This window comes from Nyctereutes procyonoides, unplaced genomic scaffold (assembly GCF_905146905.1).
Source record: "Nyctereutes procyonoides isolate TBG_1078 unplaced genomic scaffold, NYPRO_anot_genome, whole genome shotgun sequence".
NCBI lineage: Eukaryota > Metazoa > Chordata > Mammalia > Carnivora > Canidae > Nyctereutes > Nyctereutes procyonoides.
Window position 1 is genome coordinate 6639128 of NW_026575033.1, and position 21154 is coordinate 6660281.

The 21154-nt window shown below is 42.7% G+C and overlaps 1 pseudogene; it reads left to right on the forward strand.

The window, feature by feature from the left end:
- The first annotated feature begins 2787 nt into the window (after positions 1–2787).
- On the forward strand, positions 2788–15083 carry LOC129504492 (G2/mitotic-specific cyclin-B2-like; annotated as a pseudogene).
- The last annotated feature ends 6071 nt before the right edge of the window (positions 15084–21154 follow it).

The following is a 21154-nucleotide window of genomic DNA, read 5'->3' on the forward strand; positions in this document are numbered from 1 at the left end:
ATTGAGCCCTCCTTCAACCTCAGCAGAGAGTCTGCTTGAAATTCTCTTTCCATCTCCTTCTGGCCCTCCCTCTACTCGCACATGCTCTCTCTCTCTCTCTCTAAAGTCTTTTTTTCTTTAATTTTTTAAAAAAGATTTTATTTATTTATTCATTGGAAACACAGAGTGTGGCAGAGACATAGGCAGAGGGAGGCTCCACCCCCATGGGGAGCCTGATGCAGACTCAATCTCAGGACCTGAGCCAAAGGCAGATGCCCAATCACTGAGCCACCCGAGTGCCCGGATAAAGAAAATCTTTAAAAATGGTTTATTACATTTGATTGATAAAATCTTAAAAATAAATCTTATTAATATAGTATGTTGACTGAAAAAAAAATGACACATTCTCTGCCCCAACGTTTATTCATAGCCTTTGCAATGTGACTTTGAAGACCCTCCCTTGAAGAGATGGAGTCTATTTTCCCACTCTGAATCTGGGCAGCTTTGTGATTTACTTTAGCCAACAGAATGCAGCAGGAGTGACTTCTATGCCAGGTCTAAGCCTAATCTCTAGAGACCTCACTGGTTTGTATGCTTCTGCTCTCACTCTTTGAACCCCTGTTGAGCCCTGAGAACAAGCTCAACTGTCTCCTGGAATAGGTAGGAGAGGCCACTCAGAGCAGAGACTGGGTGTCAGAGGGGATGGCAGCCTTGACCAGTCAGCCCCCAGCTGACGGGCCAGGTGACTACAGCCGTATGCATGAGCAGACTCAAACCTAGCTGAGATCCTCTAGCTCTGACCCAGAGCAGCACAACCACCCAGCTGACTAAGAGAATGGTGAAAGATGAATGTTTATGATTGTATGCCACTTTAGTTTGTGGTTGCACTGCAGTATTGTGACAATACATAACTGATACAGTTAATGATTACATTTTTAGAACAATTCAGGCTTACTCTTTCATTCTAGAAATCTATGTTATGATGGTGATATTTGGCTTTGGCTTCGGTGATTACCACTCGACCATGAAGAATTCAACCAAGGCATGGATTTGGTACTTCTCCATGAGTTAAGAGTTGTCATCTCCAATTTATAACTTAAAATGCATCCACATGCACAAAACAGAGGGTTCAGAAGATTTCTCAGGTCCAAGTCAGATCTGTCTGCCTCCAGATCCAGGTTTTTTGTTGTTGTTGTTGTTTTTCCAGAACCAGGTTCTTAACCACTGAGCTACACAGTCACTGGGATGGGCTCCAGCAAGAATGGAGATGTTCACTTACAAGAAGTCACCCAATGGCCTGATGGACAATGTATTCTGGGTAGGAAATGAAGAAGTCACCTTCCATTTGGAAACTGCTCTTTGTGCATGAAATCGATCTTGATTTTCTGGGTAAAGAGAGTCTGGGTCACAGGAAATGCTGTAATCCCACCACAGACCAGCACAGATGCTCAGCAAAAGTGTACAGTGTTCATGAAACTTATCAATGAAATATGTTCTGCAGCCTAAGGAGAGGAAATCTGTTAAAATTATGATTCTTTATTACAGTCCTTTCTGTTATTCTCCTGACACATTTACTCTGAAATTAGGCAAGAATGATTATTTGACCATATGCTTGTTAGTCTACCGCCCTCCTCTGATTAGTCCAAACTGACATTTGAAGAAATGTGTTGGGAGTGAAGCAGTGTGTTTGTAGGAGAGACACAGCAGAAAACTCTTGTGAGTAAATATTCGAGGGAAAGACAGTAGACTGGGCAGAGAAGAGCAGTGGCTCTCAGGGTGGCTCCAGGGTCAGCAGCCTCAGCATCATGGGAGGAAGTGTTAGAAGTGCCCATCCTTGGGTCTTTCCTCAGACCCATGGAATCAGAGCCCTGAAGTGTTTCAACAAACCATTTAGGTGGTTCTGATGTCCACCAAGGGTGAAAACCACCAGAGAAGAGGAAATGTCATTCAAAAGGAGAATCTTTCTTCCTTAGACACTTTAAGTTGGGTCTTGCGCACTGTTCCGGGAGGTGGAACCGAGCAGCAGCTCTGACCCTCCCAGATCTCTGCTCCCAGGGGCCGGTGGAGGATTTGGAGTCTCCTTGTTCCCTGGCTCAGTTTGTGAACAAGGCAAGTGGGGAAGGGAAAGGTACCGAGCAGAGGAGCCCAGCCCACCTATGGCCTCCCTCTGTTCCAGCTACCTTTACTCCTTTGGCTTAACCCTCTGGCTGCCCCACAAGGTCAAAGCACCTTGTCTGTCTTGCAGAAAACATTTCCCAGCCAAGTGCTTTGCCTACAGCTGTGAAATTGATTAGTGGCCTCAAAATTCCTGGGGAAGGGTCTCTCCTGGCAGCTGTAGTTGCTATTTTGAAACTGGAGCAGAAAAGACTGTGGCGCAGGATGAGATTAAGTATTATGTACAAGAAAAGAGTTTTAAAGTATCTTTTTCTCTTGAAAGTTAAGGAAGGATTTACCCGGTAGAAGAAATGCAACATAATCCTACTTCCTGTACTGGAGTTTTTTGTTGGATTAGCCTAATTTTTAGTTAATTGTTCCAAAGCTACTTCTGGAAGCAGCATCAAGAAATTTAGCTTGTAGGTATTTGAGAGATAGTGGAATTAGAAGACGAAAATTAGCCGGTGCAGATTCTAGGAAGGTGTGCTCCTTGGGGAATGAAGAGTGGCTAGAGCGAGCCGCCTGTGTGTACTCAGGAACACTGTCTGAAATACGGAACAGAAATCAAAAGCACCTTATATAGTAGACATGATAGATTGAAATGATTAGTCAGATCTGGAATTCTCTCCTTTAAATCCATTGCTTTCCGTAAGAATGGATTTTGAAGGCCTGGTTAAACTCTTTGAATCACTCATGGGATGTAAGGATACTAAACCTGCAGAAAAGTTCAGCCACAGATGATTCCATTAACCTAGCCATAATTTTATTTACCTAGTAATCGTTGATTTTCTACTATGTGGAAGACCTGCATTAAGCAGTGGGAACAGAGGAGTAAAAGGCAGTCTATAGGATGAAGATAAGATGTGATGAGCGCTAAAACAGATCTGGTTCAACTGAGCTCAAAAGAGAAAGCCAATGAAGGGAGTGGAGAGGAGGCTTCTAAGCTGAGTGAAGAAGAGGTGGTGGGCATTTCAGGCAGGGAGAGGAGACTCTGAGAGGGCAAACCCATCTGAAAAGGGCCGGTGAGAAGGCCTTGTGACTAGAAGAGCATGGGAGGGGGTGCAGGGGACTGAGGCTGGGAGGAGAAGTCAGGCTGGATGGATTCTGCAGGTGGGGGGATGGAATTCAACGGTCACCCCCGTAGTTTGCCAAGGTTACGTAGTTGGATGATAGATAACTCTACCAGAAGTCTGAAGACGGCCTGGGCAGGTGGATAGAAAGGGCAGGGAGTTTGACCTGAGATGACAACAGAAGCAAACTCAACATTTGTCATTTGTCTCCTGTCAGTAACATGATAGAGTCCTGCTGCTCTCAGTACCTAAGCTGATTACTTCCCCAACCAAAACAGGCAGACCCTCAGAATCTCTAAGGGGGCAGGTAAAAAATTCATTGTTATAAGAACACTGACAATTTGGAAAATGAAACAAATTGCTTTTGAAATTCTCCAATATTATTCAAGAAAGGACAGAAAAATTATTTTTAATCCTAGGGTATATGTGGTTCAAAGTGTCGAATATTACTGATCCTAAAGCACCTCTTATAAATGCATCCAGGTTAACTAATATTTATTGAAAACCATATCATGCCTGTCATTTACATTTTGTTTGGGTTACTGGTGGGCTTATTTCCCCAGTAAGTATTTTCTAGGAAATACTCCCTACTCCATGCTAAGACTACCATATTTTTTTCCCCATAAAGCACCTTTTGAATATCCTAATATTCTGAAGTAAAAGGATGCTGTTTGATACAGGAGAGAATGTATGTCCAGGCTTCAGCTACTGCTTTGGGAGTAAATTATGTGAAACAGACAAATATTAATCTCCTGGCCCAGATATTTTATTTTTAGGTAATATGTAACCAGTTAGATTTGTGCACTGGGCAGGTGGATGGGGGAAAAAAGAAGATTCATAATAGGAAAATATATAAACTATGAAAAAAACAGAGGTCTCCTAGGTGGAAAGGTCACAAACATAACATTGGAGGGAAGTGTTTTCTTCATCAACTAGGTGATTGGGCTGGCCAGAGGGGGGAAAAAGTATCTCACGCCCCCTGGTGTCTTCTCGTTGGACTTGTAGCGTACCAAATACTTGAATCAGTATTTCAGGAGAAAAGATCCCTGTAGATTTCTTCCTAACTCAGAACAATTCACATCACAGTGAATGAATTTGAATTCCCTGTTCTTATTTATGAGAGATTTTATTAATTATAAAATAATTCAAATATCTATCTAAATATGAGAGACAGGAAGGCCCGGTGTTTGCTAATGACTATCACTGAGTTAACTTCAGCTGTAAAATGGGGCTAATCAAGAATGGTTAGAGCATGAGGTCCTGACCAGATGGCTGCCATCAGCTGAACACATATCTGAAATAATTACTAGGAGGAGACAGGGACAAAGACTCAGTGCCTATAGAAAGCAGTAGTTTGGTAAGCAAAGGAACCACAGCCACGGAGGAAAATCAAGAGGACAGGAGAAGAACCAGAGGTAGGAATTTCTGGGAAATACATAGACTTGACCATGGGAGGAAGAAAAAAAAAACATGAATGGATTGGAGTTTTAAAAGATTTTATTTATTTATTCATAACGGACACACAGAGAGAGGCAGAGACATAGGCAGATGGAGAAGCAGGCTGCCCATGGGAAGCCCGACCTGCAACTGGTCCCAGGACCCCAGGATCAGGATAATCATGAACCAAAGGCAGATGCTCAACCACTGAACCACCCGGGTGCCCTGGATTGGAATTTTATTTTATTTTGATTTATTTTTTTGGAAGATTTTAATTATTTATTCATGAGAGACAGAAAGAGAGAGAGGCAGAGACACAGGCAGAGGGAGAAGCAGGCTTCATGCAGGAAGCTCAATGTGGGACTTGATCCCAGGTCTCCAGGATCACGTCCTGAGCTGAAGGCAGAGGCTTTAACTGCTGAGCCACCCGGGGTCTCTCCCTTGGACTGGAATTTTAAAGGTTGCTCCAATATAGTTTAGATCTAAAATAGACAATCAAATAAGCATCTATCAAAACAAAAAGAGCGGGGGGGGGGGGAAGAAATCTCATTTCAGAGAAATAATCAAAATAATGTGATCAAACAAATGAAGAAAGTGGTTTATATACATTTGCTCATACCAGTTTTACTAGAAGCTTCAGAAATTTATTTTAAAAGTTTAAATATAGGGGCAACCCAGGTGGCTCAGCGGTTTAGCGCCGCCTTCAGTCCAGGGCCTGATCCTGGATTCCCAGGATGGAGTCCCATGTCAGGCTCCCTGCATGGAGCCTGCTCCTCCCTCTGCCTGTGTCTCTACCTCTCTCTCTCTGTCTCTAGAATAAATAAAAAAATAAAATAAAATAAAATAAAATAAATAAAATAAAATAGATAAAATAAAATAAATAAAATAAAATAAAAAACGCCCTAGTTTGGGACGCCTGGGTGGCTCAGTTGTTGAGCATCTGCCTTTGGCTCAGGGCATGATCCCCAAATCCAGGATTGAGTCCCATATTGGGCTCCCCACAGGGAGCCTGCTTCTCCCTCTGCCTATCTCTGTGTCTCTCATGAATAAATAAATAAAATCTTTTTAAAAGACAAAAAAAAAAAAATAAAAGTTTAAATATCTAAAAAAACATGAACAAAATAAAGACCAGACAACGGACTCTGGAAAAATATTTTTTATGCACGTGAGTTTGGGCGGGAAGAGGAAAGAAACACATGGCTCAGTGACTCTACTGGTTTACCTGTGGCTTGAAAGCCAAATCTCCCGCACAGTGTAATGTGAAACACAAGAATGCTCTTGTCGAGTTTTTCATCATCCAAGTGTCTGGGAAAAGAATTCCCAGGGCATGGCTATCCACAGTCAGCCCTCCGCGGGACCTGGGCTTCTATCTGAACAGCTGGTTAAACTGGTAAAAAACGAAACACATGAAGGTGTGGCCAGTGTGTGTGTGTGTTTGAAGGTCCTGCGTGTGTGCTCCCCGCATTCAGCGATAAAACCCAGCGGAGGGTCCCTGTGGGCGCCAGTGGGCGCTCCTAGCCTGCTGGGAACCACCTGGAGACCTTGAGGAAACAGCTCGGGTGGGAGAGAGTCAACCGCTGGAGCGGCTGCTTCCAGGGATGGGGAGGTGGGGCCGAGAACCTGCGTTTCTAGCAAGTTCCCCAGCGCCGCTGGCGCCGCGCTGAGAACCACTGCCCCGGGGGAGGTTCATGAGCAGCTGGTCGGGTGGGTGAGGAAGGAGAAGGCTGCATGTGTCCAGAACATTCCCCATGACGCTTCATCCTCCTTTGAGCTCCCAGGGAACCCGCTACACAGAGCCGACCCATCCCCAGGCCGTCTGGAACAAACAGTGCTCCTCGGGCTTTCTGGGGGGCACTCTCCTTCCTTTAGCGGATTAAAATGCGCGGGCAGGCGCGGCTCACACCCGTAAGCACACCCAGGCAAACTCCTCCGCTCACCCCTGCGCCCTACTGTGCACCTGCCACCAGAGATGCAAGGAGACGCCCAGCCAGGGCGCCCGCCCACGCCCTGGTACCCCGCCCCCAGCCCCGCCCCCACCGCCCCACCTGCGCAGCGCCCGCCCACCTGCGCCGAGTCCCACCTGCGCGCCGCCGCCTCTGCCCGAGGCCCGCTCCGCGCTGCGCAGGTGGGCGGGCGCTGCGACCTACAGCCTCGGGAGGGCGGGAGAGGAGCCCAGGGTGGTTGAAAGGCGGAGTGGGACCCACGAATTCTGGCGGCCTGGCACGTCTACCTGCGGGGGCGCCTCAGGAGGCTTGTTCCTTCCCCTTGTGTGCGGTGTTCGGCGTCTGTGGCTGTTTGGCAGGTGGGATGAGTGGAAGACACCGTGAAGGATGCTTCGGCACGAAGGGAATGGTCCTGGGCCCCACGTACTCACAGGACCTCCTCCCTCCTCCCTCGGCCCAGCTCTCTCTCTCTCACACACACACACCCTGGGAGGTGCTGCGCGGGCGCCTGGCTGTGTGTCCCCAGGTGCAGTGGTCCCGTGTCTCTCCAGATCCCCCCCCCCCCCCCGTCAGCACAGAAATGAAGATTCCTAGATGTTAAAACTCCAAGACACCCTAGGGGCGGCCTCCTTGTTCTGCAGAGACAAAATTCTTGAAACGAGACTCGTCCAAGGGTATCGTCGTCAATTTTTATTTGCTTTTAGTACTTTTTTAAAGTTTTGTGTAATCCCTACGCCCAACATAAGACTCGAACTCACGACCTCCCCCTCCCCCCCATGGAGAGTGGCATACGCTTCCCACCGAGCTAGCCAGGTGAGCTTGTTTTTAGTTTTTCTTTTAAGATTTTATTTATTTATTCATGAGAGACACAGAGAGAGGCAGAGACACAGGCAGAGGGAGAAGCAGACTCCATGCAGGGAGCCTGATGCGGGACTTGATCCCAGGACCTTGGGATCACGCCCTGAGTGAAAGGCGGAGATTCAACCACTGAGCCACCCAGGTGGCCCTGTTTTTACTTTTCAAAGCATTACGCGTGGCTGGTCTCTCTGGACAAGGCACGTAAATAGAATCTTTAGGATAACGGGACAAAAATCCTGACTTAAGGGATAAAATGAATGCAGGGAAAACCTTATTTATGTGTGATCATCTACTTTTTGGTGAATATTGCATTTCATTCTGTCTAGGGTGGGGGCCAGTAGTGGCCCGAGAGCAGAAGTCAGAGAAATGGAACAGTGGAGGCCACGTGAGGCTGTGGCTGGCCTGTTTAGAGAGGACATGGACAGAACACAGGTTCCACCTAGTGTCCTGTTTCTTAAGAAACCAAACAACCACAGACAGAAAGTCTGAGCAATCAGCCTTGAGAGATGCAGTCTGGCAAGGGACAGCAGATGTTTTTCATAAGTTCCTTTCCATGAGGAAAGATTTCCTGAGTGGAAATGAGATTTTTAACAGGGAGCTTTGGGACAAGAAATCTTCCCAAATGATTTCCATAGGGTGGTCCACAGCTGGGCTAGTTTGTGTGTCAGGAAATCTTTTCTCAATGAGCCTCAATGGCTGGGAAATGCCAGTTTTTAGGGAATAGGCAAGACTCTGTCAAAGTAAATTGTATTTAATGTTTTTTCCCCTAACCAGATAGTAACCTGTGTGCTGTCCAGGTAATTGGTTTTTCATGTTTCATGCTGTCACCCTAAGGCCTAGCAAAATGTGTGTCCAGTTGTGGCTGCATGATAAATATTTACTACAAAGGCATGTAAAAGCATCAATGAATCATAGAATGAGTCCAGCATTCCTGAAAATCCCCTCGTGTAACCTCCAAGGCAGCCAGGGCACCTTCCTTCTTCCTTTGCATTGAGTTCACATTGACTCGGTCCTCTCCCATCCCTCCCCACCTCCTGCTGGGAGCACAACCCCCTTTCAGAGATGTCAGGGAGGTGTTCCTACTGATTTTGAAAAAGTTCTTTTCACTTAAGACACTGTGTGTGCCAACCCCAAGACAGAATCCAGGTATTTTCATCTGATTCCCCAAATGCTGGTAAGGTAATAGTGTGTTTTGGACATTTTCTCAAGATTTGGGGGTTAAGACATCAAGTGAGTTAAGACCTCCCTGGAGGTGCACAGCTCGGCTTCCTTCTCATTTCACTCAGCTGTCCTCTAAGCAAGGTCCTTCCTCTACGTACCTGGAGACCATGACCCAGATTAGATCTCCATCTGAAGCCCCTTTTCCCAGCGATCCTTCTGTGTGCTCAGCTGCTTCCCTTATAGCTCCATTTGGCTGTTGTAAAAGGCGCCTTGTAGGGTACTTGGTGCATCTTTGGCAAAACGCAAAATAGTAGAGTTAATTGCTGGAATGTGCCCAGACCCTTGCAGGCTCTGGCTGCTGTGTGATGTGGCAACCATTGAGGGAGTTCAGTCAGTTGTGACAAAAGGTGAATCCCTTTTCAATATGTTCTGCAATTTCTTGGTTTCTACTTGGCTCACTTCATACACATTGTTTTTATAGCATTTTCCAGGATGCTATAAAAAAAACACATATATATAGGGGGGGGGGATCAATACTGGTTAGATTTGTTGTCTATGTTAATGGTGAATACAACTCTGAGGAGTTACCAAGAATGATCGTGGATGGAGTTGAACAATAGACCTTCTTAACCTGAAGATGATTTGTGTGCTCAGGCACATTGGCATGATGTGCCCATGAGGGTTTTGCATCTGTGGCTTCCCGGCCCTCTTGGGAGCTTTCCTGGTGTAATCTGAGACCTGCCCCCACACACAGAGAGCGGGAGACACCAAAGAGGCAGGCCACTCCAGCGTGGTAGGTAGCAGTTTTAATCATAGCAAAAGGAACAAACATTTGAGGCCTGTCTTTGGTGGCAGCAAGACGAATGGATCCCCACACCTGCTCTCCAGATCTTAAAAGCTCTTAAAGAGGCCCTAACTGAGCTCAGTCACATATACTGTGCAGGTGTTTTCAATATCACATCACCATCTCGAGGCTCTGCTCATGAAGCAGCCTTTGGCAGTGGGAAAGACTTAGAACCCATGTTCCAAGGACAGGGGATGAGTGGGGAGCCTCTGAGTGTCCAGGTCCATCCCATGGGTTAGTCAGTAATCACATTTCCCAACACACCACTTGTTCCTAGTTTTCATCTTTACATTTAGAAAAGGCACCTAGAGATCATGGCTTCAAACTGATTACGTTAAGTTCAATTTAACAACAGCCATGAGCCTACCTAGAAAGGTGAGGTGGGTCAGTTGGTGAAAGAACTTGAATACCACCCTGAAGAGCTTGGACTAAGTATTTCTGAGTAAGAAAGAATGACACAGAGCAATCCAGATAGCTCTGTGGGGCAACCCGGATGGCTCTGTGGTCTAGCACTGCCTTCGGCCCAGGGTGTGATCCTGGGGACCCGGGATTGAGTCCCACATCGGGCTCCCTGCATGGAGCCTGCTTCTCCCTCTCCCTGTGTCTCTGCCTCTTTCTGTGTGTCTCATGAATGAATAAATAAAATCTTCAAAAAAAAAGAATGACACACTACATCTACCAACAGGGTTAGTTGAGGAAATTCAGTGGGACAAAAACTGAAGAGCTAGCACCCATAAAAAAGGAGGCAAATAATATCTTAACAACTTGGTGGTAGATGGTGAAGATTTGATGGTTTAGGTGGGAAGAGACTATAAACAAGGAGATGGTTCTGCTCTGCATAAGTGAATAGGAACTTTTGAGCGTGGAAGAGTACAGAGGGAAGTGGGGAGAAAGGAAGGAGGGACTGGACCCTTTGGCTGTGACTGGAAACCCACAGAGGGATTTGTATTTAATCCTATATGCAATAGAAGTCATCCAAGATTTTAAGCAGAGCATGGCTAATCTAAGTCAAATAGAAATTTAAAAGGTCTTGGGACACGTGGGTGGCTCAGTCAAGTATCTGCCTTCAGTTCAGGTCATGATCCCGGGGTCCTGGGATCAAGCCCTGCTTCTTGCCAAGCTCCTTGCTCAGTGGGGAGTCTGCTTCTCCCTCGGTCCCTGCCCCTACCTTCTTTGTGCACGATCTCCCTCAAATAAATACAATTTTAAAAAATAAATGTAAAAGGTCTTTTGGAATTCCCATGGCTTATCTGAAAACTTCCCTGATAGCATCTGTATTTCCTACTTATCAAATTATTTCCCTAAGGAAACCTAAGTTGAGAGTGGAAGTGGAGTTGCCATGCTGAAGGTTATATATATGCTATATATACTTAAAGCACAAGATATGTATTGAATAATTTATTGAAATATTTTAATCCTTTATTGAATTATTGACTAAGGACCATAATGGGTGTCATATCTTGCTACAGTATGCTGACAGTCTCTGAGTCTATTTTCTCCTATACTAAATGTCCTAGAAATATCATGCTTTTTATAATAAACAGGAATTTGTGTAAAATAGAAAATAAGTTTCTTCTGAGATAAATCCTCCTTTCTTTTTTTTTCTTTTTTTTTTTAATTTTTTTTTGAATTTATTTATTTATGATAGTCACAGGAGAGAGAGAGAGAGGGGCAGAGACACAGGCAGAGGGAGAAGCAGGCTCCATGCACCGGGAGCCCGATATGGGATTCGATCCCGGGTCTCCAGGATCGCGCTCTGGGCCAAAGGCAGGCGCCAAACCGCTGCGCCACCCAGGGATCCCCTAAATCCTCCTTTCATAGGAGATATCAGTAGATACCATGGATCCATTATGTATGGCAGAAGGAATGCTTTTAAATGGTGAGCTCAGGTGGCATTACCTATGTCTCAGCAGGCATGCCAAGAACCTGTGTATGACTTAGGAACTAAGTGTGGCTGCAAGTAACTCAAAGCAGACAAACAATGGCTTAACCAAATTAGTGGCTCTATGGTAGTCAGATCAGGGCTAGTATACATTTCCAGGATGCCATTGCAGATTGGACTCCTGTCTTTCTGCTCATGCTTTTATAGCATGTGCTTGTTGCCTCACAGTACATCGTGGCTGCTGTGGCTCCAGCACTGGGTTCATGTGGGAATGAAGCAAGAAAGGACGAGCAGTAAAAACACATGTGCCAGCTGGGTATGGTCCTTTTTTCAGGGTCTTTCCTGGATGCCCCCTCCCCCAAACTGCTTTTAGATTGTTTAGCCTAAAGTATATGACATGAGCATCATCAAAGGAAGTGAGGTAAGGTGGTAAATATGAGCAGACTGTGTTAATGGGGAAGATGAGGAGAATGATTATTGGTAGACAAATGGCAGTCTCTCTCATACCCCAGATGTGAGAAGGATGGTGCAGTGACTTTGGCCACAACTCTGAATGAGAAAAGTAAATCATCATTTTTTACAAATAAAAAATTATTTCCTATTGCTGTGAAACAATTTACCTCAAACATTAGACTTAAAAACAGCAAACATTTATTATCTCACAGAATCTGTGGGGCAAGAATTCAGGTGTGCGTTAGCCATATTAAGGTCTCTCATGAGGTTGCAATCGAGATGAGTGTCTTCTAGGGTTGCATCCCATCTGAAGGCTCAATTGGAGGATGTCGCCAAGCTCGCTCATGTGCTTTCTGTCTGGATTCAATTCTTCACATGCCGTCAGACTTAAGGCGAGAAGTCCTTGCTGGCAGTTGGCCAGAGGCCTCCCTTAGCATCTTTCTGGGTGACCTTTCCCTCAGGGTGGCTCACAACTTGGCAGCTGGCATTCACCTGAGCAAGCAAAAGAGAACCAGAAAGATGGCCAGATGAAATTTGGAGTCTGTCACTTAACCTCATGACATCTCACATGCCTTTGACCACATTCTATTTATTAGAAGCAAGGTGCCAGGTGCAGCCTATACTCAAGGGGATAAATTTTTTTTTAAATTTTTATTTATTTATGATAGTCACACAGAGAGAGGGAGAGAGAGGCAGAGACACAGGCAGAGGGAGAAACAGGCTCCATGCACCGGGAGCCCGATGTGGGATTCGATCCTGGGTCTCCAGGATCGCGCCCTGGGCCAAAGGCAGGTGCTAAACCGCTGCACCACCCAGGGATCCCACAAGGGGATAAATCTACACAAGTACTCGAATACAGGAGGCAGGAACCACTGCCTAATACCTTAAAGCTGCCAATCACCATGTCTGTCTTGGGCATGGGTGCACAGACCCCATTTCCTTGCAGATCTCTGAGGACGTTGCCCAAGAACAAGGCCCATTTATTCTCCTCCCTCCTGATGCCTTTTCTTCTGCCTACTTGAGATAAGCAGTCATTTTGAGAGCATACACATACATACTTATTCCTCTTTTTTGTCTCAACTTTTGATAATTTAAAATTTTTCTTTTGGTTATTGACCTTCATAACTTTATATTTTTATTTTTGCTTTCTATCCCAAAATTTTATTTGAAATTCTAGTTAGATAATATATGTTATATTTATTTTATGAGTAGAATTTAGTGGGTTCATCATAACTTTATATTTTTAAATCTCTACCCTTCTACCATCAACTTTAGTCTCTTGACTCCTATGTTAGTTGGCTTGAGCCACCATAACCAAATACCACAGCCAGGGAGGCTCAAACAACAGACTAATTTTCTCACTCAGTTGCGGATTCCAGGAGTCCACAGTCACGGTTCTGTCAGGTTTGGTTTTTGGTGAAGATTTTCCTTCTGGCTCACTTCCTCACTGTGTCCTCCCATGACTTCTGCACAGAGATCTCTTCCTCTACTTATGGGGACACCAGTCCTAGTAGAGGAAGACCTCACCCTTCTGAACTCCTTTAACATTATCTCCCTAAAAACCTTATCCAGATACAGTCACATCAGGGGTTAGAGTTTCAACACATGTATTTGAGAGAAACAATTCAGTCCATAGCAACTCTGTTATATAAATGGATGCTTTATTTTCCTCCTTCTGTTAACTATATCTTTACCTATACCTAGCTATTCCTGTCTACTCTTCTATTAACTACACTTTTGCTTTATATTTTCATAGCTGTTAATATTTGTATTCTAAGCATTGTGTGCTTCATTGCATGTTGAGTCTATGCATTGAAAGCCAATGAACAGTATTTACATTCCTTTTATCCTGTTGAGTCAAGTAATACTCTAGGATTAACTTTCCTTCTCTACAGTTCTCTGTTCAATTTCACTGGCCTTGGATCTTCCTTAATGAAACTATGACAGACTTTGAGGACAAATGGTTTCTTTCTATTCCTCTTTCTATCTCTTTATATTCCATCAACTGTTCAATGTCATGCAACTTTTTATTTTCCTTCATATTCAGTGCATAATTTTCTTTTTTTATAGATTTTATTTATTCATGAGAGAGAGAAGCAGAGACATAGGCAGAGGGAGAAGCAGGTTCCATGCAGGAAGCTTGATGTGGGACTTGATCCTGGACTCTGGGATCATGCCCTGAGCCAAAGGCAGATGCTCAACTGCTGAGCTACCCAGGCATCCCAGAGCATAATTTTTTTCTATAGCTTTTGGGTTTTCTGGAGACTTCTAATTGCCTTTCTTTTTTTTCTTAATAGAAGAAATGCATGCCTTATTCATGTCTTCAGTGTAATCCCACTTCTCAATCATAGTATCTACTGCCAAGCTTCCTCTGATGCCTTGCTCTGCAAAATTGAGGGTATTGATAATGAGGACTGGGAGAGCCCTCAGCTCTGCAGTGACTATGTTAAGGATAGCTACCAGTATCTACGGCAGCTTGAGGTTCTGCAGTCCATAAATCCACACACACTTCTTAGATGGAAGAGAGAGAAACAGATGCATACGCTCCATCCTGGTGGACTGGCTGGTGCAAGTCCACTCCAAGTTTAGGCTGCTGCAGGAGACTCTGTATATGTGCATCGCCACCATGGACCGAGTTTTACAGGTTTAGCTGGTTTCTTGTAAGAAGCTTCAGGTGGTTGGGATTACAGCTCTGCTCTTGGCTTCCAAGTATGAGGAGATGTTTTCTCCAAATATTGAAGACTTCGTTTACATCACAGACAATGCTTATACCAGTTCCCAGATCCAAGAAATGGAAACATTGATTTTGAAAGAACTGAAATTTGAGCTGGGTCGACCTTTGCCACTGCATTTCTTAAAGCAGGCATCAAAAGCTGGGAAGGTTGATGTGGAACAGCACACTTTAGCCAAATATCTCACGGAGCTGACTCTCATTGACTACGACCTGGTGCATTATCACCCTTCAAAGGTGGCAGCGGCTGTTTCCTGCCTGTCCCAAAAGATTCTGGGCCAAGGAAAATGGAACTTAAAGCAGCAGTATTATAATGGATACACAGAGAATGAACTATTGGAAGTCATGCAGCAAGCACATGGCCAAAAATGTAGTGAAAGTTAATGAAAACTTAACGAAATTCATCGCCATCAAGAATAAGTATGTAAGCAGCAAACTCCTGAAGATCAGCACAATTACTCAGCTAAACTCAAAAGCCATCCAAGAGCCTGCCTCACCTCTGATGGGACCCGTCCTAGGCTGCCATGGCCCTGAGGGGAGAATGCTTCGTCCGTGCACTTTGTCTTGCTGATTTGGAACTCTTCACTTTGTATATAGTCCTCTGGTCTATTTCATGAAACCTTTTCTTAGACCTATTTTCTAAGTGTATATTGAGGGAAAATAAAGCTATTAATTGAAAAAAAAAAGTCCTCTTAATTCTTTAAGTCTTTATTTTCAGAACGATATGACCTCCTGCTCCAATCTGTAACTGCTTTGGGAAAGCCAAAGCTATGGGTCCACCAAATTGTTCCAGTTTCATTCTTGTGACATAGGAAGATGATATTTTCCAAGCTGCTGCTGCTTTTTAAATTTCTCGGGCTTTTTGTAGCTGTTTATGCCTAACGTCTTTGAATCTAGTTTAGGCTAGTATGATTAGTTTTGGTAAAATGTGAGCAGATGCAATATGCACTATTTGCACCTATAGTCCAAATGGAATTCCTACACATGGTCTTCTTCCAAAACAGCCTTGGAAGCCCTGTGTTGAAGGTGGGTCACAAGATACAAGAGATCTAAACTTTTGAGCTTCAAGAAGCAAGTTGTACAAAAGCTACCCAGGATCATGACCTTTGTGTGACTGAGAAATGAATGTTACAGTTTTAGGAAATTGTTGGATACAGCAGTTGGCCAATCCTGACTAATTTAGAAATTGGTGCTGCAAATAGTAGTGCAGGCTAAAACATGCAGCAACCCTGGCTCAGTGGTGAAGTTGTGGGCTGCAAGGAAACGGGTACCAGGCTGTGAGAAGAGGGAGGCTCATGTTGTGTGTGCCTGACAAAAGTGTCACCTGTAATAACTTTGCAAGCAGGTCATGTGCTCAGGGAGCCAATGGCTCTAGAGGATGTGACAGGAAAGAATATTATCAGCAGGTGCATTTGGCAAGGTGTTGCCAGAAAGTGAGGAGCTCCGAGTAAATTTGCTATTTTGCAAGCAGATAGGTAAGAGAAGGGAGAATGCCAAGATTAAGGATCTGAAAGGATGGAAAAGCTAACCTTAAGTAGTGAGACATAGGATTTAAAAGGCTTCAACTGGCATAAACTTAGATTTTGCAGCTGTACAGAGTGATGGAGCCTCATGGCAAAGATCTAATTAACAGTGTGGTTTTCCCACTTAAACTAATAACTTCAAGTTCCCTAGTATTAAGAGAGACAAGTTCAGGAATGAAAAAAAGCAGATCTGAGGACTGTATCTAGCAAAAAATTTGGGTGTTAAGACATGGCACTGACTAAAGGCAAGTGTATTAGGAACCTCCTAAAATTTTGATGGAGTTATATTGTCAAAGAAACTTTGAAGCAGAATTGTCCACAGATTTAGGCTGAGACCTAAAAGAAGCTTGTTCCTGTAGGAAGCAGGTTATGAAAGTTGTGTTGCCCATAAGAAGGACTTATTCCCCAACCCCCCTTTATCCCAGGATCATGCTCTGAGCCAAAGGCAGATGCTCAACCACTGAGCCACCCAGATATCCCTCCCTTTTTTTTTTTTTTTAATGGGAGATTATATTGCAGCTTTCTTGTCAATGCTTCCCCATTGCATTCTGTGTGTTTGGTGGGGAGGGTAGATAACTGGTCTCTTAGATCACAGGTGACTGTAGTAGGATGGGCCATGTTTGGAACTGATGTAGAAAACTGAACATTGCCTACAATACTTATTGTAGTAAGTAGACACTTTGAAAAACTAGTATCAGGGGATGCAGTGCTTGGAAGAAACTTTGGATTATCTCCTCTGGGGAGAGGCAAATGTATTCTCTGTATAGGGAAAAGAATAAAATACTTAAACAGTATATGTCCACAAAACTGTTTTGTTTTCCTTCTAACCATTGACAAAGACTACATTTCAATAAACTACATAGTCCATTTCGGTAATGGCAAAATTGAACGATGACAGAGGTGATAAACAGATACATAGCAGTGCTTCTGAATGATGTATGCACATAAATGCCCTGGAGATCTTTTTTTTTTTTTAAGGTTTTATTTGTTTATTCATGAGAAACACAGGCAAAGGGAGGAGAAGCAGACTCCGTGCAAGGAGCCCAATGTGGGACTTGATCCTGGGACTCCGGGATCTGTCCTGAGCCAAAGGCAGAGGCTCAACCACTGAGCCACCCAGGCATCCCTGTCCTGGAGATCTTAATAATCAAGTTCAGATTCAGTAGGTATGGGTGGGGCCTGAGATTTATAATGGGCATTTTTTTTTTGTTTTTAAATATTTTATTTATTTATTCATGAGAGACACACAGAGAGAGGCAGAGACACAGGCAGACAGAGAAGCAGGCTCCATAGAGTCAGCCTGATGTGGGACTCCATGCTGGAACTCCAGGATCAGGCCCTAAGCCGAAGGCAGACGCTTAACCACTGAGCCACCCAGGTGTCCCTATAACAGGCATTTCTAACAGGCTCCCAGGTAAGTTAATGCTCCTGGTGTGTGGACCATGCATTTTGAGTAGTAAGAGTATATCCCATTTCCAGGGCTGGATCACAAAAATATCCCCATATCCTCCTCCTTCAAGGACACATGTTGAAGATGGTTTCATTAGATGGAAGGATCCTGGATCTTTGGGTCCCTACTTAGAGAAAATCAATCTGTAAGAGCTCTGACTAGAAGCATGCACATTGGACTTTATTTCACCTTTACCCCTGAAAAGTATTTTCATGGATTGTAGGCTTTGTGTTGACAATTTTCTTTCAGCTCTCAAAAAATACTGTGCTGCTTCACTTAGGACTCCATGGTTTCTGATTTGTCATATTTGCCTCATTCACATTTTTGTTGTGCTTTGGATATACTTAACCAGTTGTTTTTTCTTTTTTCATTGAAGTAAAATTAAAAAACAACATTATATTAGTTTCAGTTTCACAATATGATTCAATAATTCTATACACTATTCAGGGCTCATGAAGATAAGTGTACTCTTTTTTCCCCTTTAATTGATTTTTTTTTACTTGAGTACAGTTGATTCTAATATTACCTTAGTTTCAGATGTGTAACATAGTGATTTGACAAGTTTACGCATTATGTTATGCTCTTTACAAGTGTAGCTACCACGTCACCATACAACACTATTTAATAAGAGAGGTGTACTCTTTTTTTTTAAAAAAGATTTTATTTATTCATGAGAGACACACAGAAAGGGAGAGACAAAGGCAGAGGGAGAAGCAGGCTCCCCATAGGAAACCTGATCCAGGACTCAATCCCAGGACCCTGGGATCACAACCTGAGCTGAAGGCAGATGTTCAACCACTGAGCCACCCAGGTGCCCCAAGATAGGTGTACTCTTAATTCTCTTTGTTTTACCCATTCCCAATGCACCTTCCCTCTGGAAAACACCAGTTTCTTCTCTATATATGAGTCTATTTTTTTGTCTTTTTGTTCATTTTTTTGTTTTGTTACTTAAATTCCACATATGAGTGAAAACATATGGTATTTGTCTATATTTGACTCTCTCACTTAGCATTACACCTTCTACATGCATTCACGCAAATGGCAAAATCTCATTCTTTTTTTGTGGCTGGGTAATATCCCACTGCACACATATACCACATCTTCTTTATCCATTCATATATCTATAGATAGTTGGATTGCTTCCATATCTTGGCTATTGTAAATAATGCTGCAATAAATGTAGTGATCCATAGATCTTTTTGAGTTAGTGTTTTTATTTTCTTTGCATAAAATAAATATGCAGTGGAATTACTGGATTATATGGTAATCCTATTTTTAATTTTTTGAGGAATCTCTCTACTGTTTTCCACAGTGGTTGCACCAGTTTGCATTCCCACCAACAGTGCACAAGAATTTGTTTTTCTCCACATTTTTGCCAACACTTGTTATGACTTGTATTTTATTTTTTTAGTTGCCTTTTTAAAAGATGTCATTTATTTGTTGTTTATTTATTTATTGAGAGAGTGAGATAGCTAGCTAGAGGAAGGAGGAGTGGGGGTAGGGGAGACGGAGAAGGGAGCTGAGCAGGGAGCCTGATCCCAGGACCCTGAGATCATGACCTGAGCCAAAGGCAGATACTTAACCAACTGAGCCACCCAGGTGCTCTTCTTGGTTTTAATTATACTCATTCTGCCAGATTTAAGGTGATAACTCATTATGGTATTGGTTTGCATTTTTGCTGATGAATAGTGATGGGTCTGTTGACCATCTATATGCTGTTTTTGGAAAAATGTCTATTCAGGTTCTCTGCCATTTTTAATAGGATTATTATTTTTTGGTGTAGAGTTGTATAAGTTCTATGTTTTGGATATTAACATATTATATATATTATTTGCAAATATCATCTCCCATTCACTAGGTTGCCTTTTGTTTTGTCAGTGGTTTCCTTTGCTACACAAAAGCTTTTAATTTTGGTGTAGTCCCAATAGTTTGTTTTTGCATGTTTCCCTTGCCTTAGAAGACATATCTAGAAAAATGTTGTTGCGGTTGATGTCAAAGAAATCACTGCTTCTGTTTCTTCTAAGAGTTTTATGATTTTAGGTCTCTCACTTAGGTCTTTAATCTACTTTGAGCTTATTTTTGTGTATGGTCTAAGAAAGTGATCCAGTTTCATTCTTTTGCATGTAACTGTCCAGTTGTCCCAGCATCATTTGTTAAAGAGACTGTCCTTTCCCCATTGTATATTCTTATCTCTTTTGTTGTAGATTAATTGACCATATAAGCTTGTATTTATGCTTTGGTCTATTCTATTCTATGACCTATGTATTTATCTATGTGCTAGTACTATACTGTTTTGATTACTATAGCTTTGTAGTATGCCTTAAAATCTGTGGTTACAATATCTCCAGCTTTGTTCTTCTTAAGACTGTTTTGGCTGTTCAGGGTGTTTTGTGGTTCCATACAAATTTTGGGATTATTTGTTTTAGTTCTGTGAAAAAATTGTTGACATTTTGTAGGGATTACATTAAATCTGTACATCACTTTGGGTAGTATGGACATTTTTTTTTTTTTAGTATGGACATTTTAACAATATTTGTTCTTCCAGCCCATGAGCATGAAATATCTTTCCATTTGTTTGTGTGGTATTCAATTGCTTTCATCAGTATCTTATAGTTTTCATAGTACAGGTCTTTCACCCCCTTGGTTAAATTTATTCCTAGGTATTCTTTTTGGTGTTTCCTCGCTTCCTCTTTCTACTTCATTATTAGTATATAGAAATGTAACAGATTTCTATATATTAATTTTGTATCCTGCAACTTTACTGAATTCATTTATCAGTTCTAGTCATGTTTTGGTACAGTCTTTGGGGTTTTCTTTATATAGTATCATGTCATCTACTTATTGTGAAAATTCTACTTTTTCCTTATTGCTTTGGATGCCTTTTATTTCTTTTTCTTGTCTGATCGCTGTGATTAGGACTTCCAGTACTATGTTAAATAAAAGTGGTGAGAGTGGACATCCTTGTCTTATTCCTGATCATAGAAGAAAAGCTTCCAGTTTTTCACCACTGAGTATGTTAATTATGCGGTTTCCCCATATGGCTTATTATGTTGAGCTATATTCTCTCTAACCTCACTTTGTTGAGAGCTTTTATCATGAATGGATATTGAATATTTTAGTGTTTTATCTACATCTATTGAGATGATCAGTTTTTATTCCTTCTCTTCTTAATGTGATGTATCATGTTGATTTGTGAATGTTAAACCACTTTTCCATCCCTGGTATAAATCCCACTTGATTATGGTGAATGGTTTTTGTTTTTTGTTTTTGTTTTTTTTAGGCATTGTTGAATTCAGTTTGCTAATATTATGTTGAGGATTTTTGCATCCATGTTCATCAGAGCTATTGGCCTGTATCTTTCATTTTCTGTAGGGTTTTTATCCCCTTTTGGCATCAGAGTAATGCTGGCCTCATATAATGAATTTGGGAGTTTTCTTCCTCCTCTATTTGGAATAGTTTGAGAAGAATAGGTATTAATTCTTCTTTAAATGTTTGGTAGAATCCACTTGTGAAGCTATCTGGTTCCAGACTTTTGTTTGTTGGGAGGTTTTTGATTACTGATTTAATTTCATTACTAGTCCTCAATCTGGTCAGCCTAGCTGTCTGCAATTAGCCTCTCTGCCATAGCTGCCAGTGCACTGAAGGTCAAGGCTCACCCCTTGGATAGCC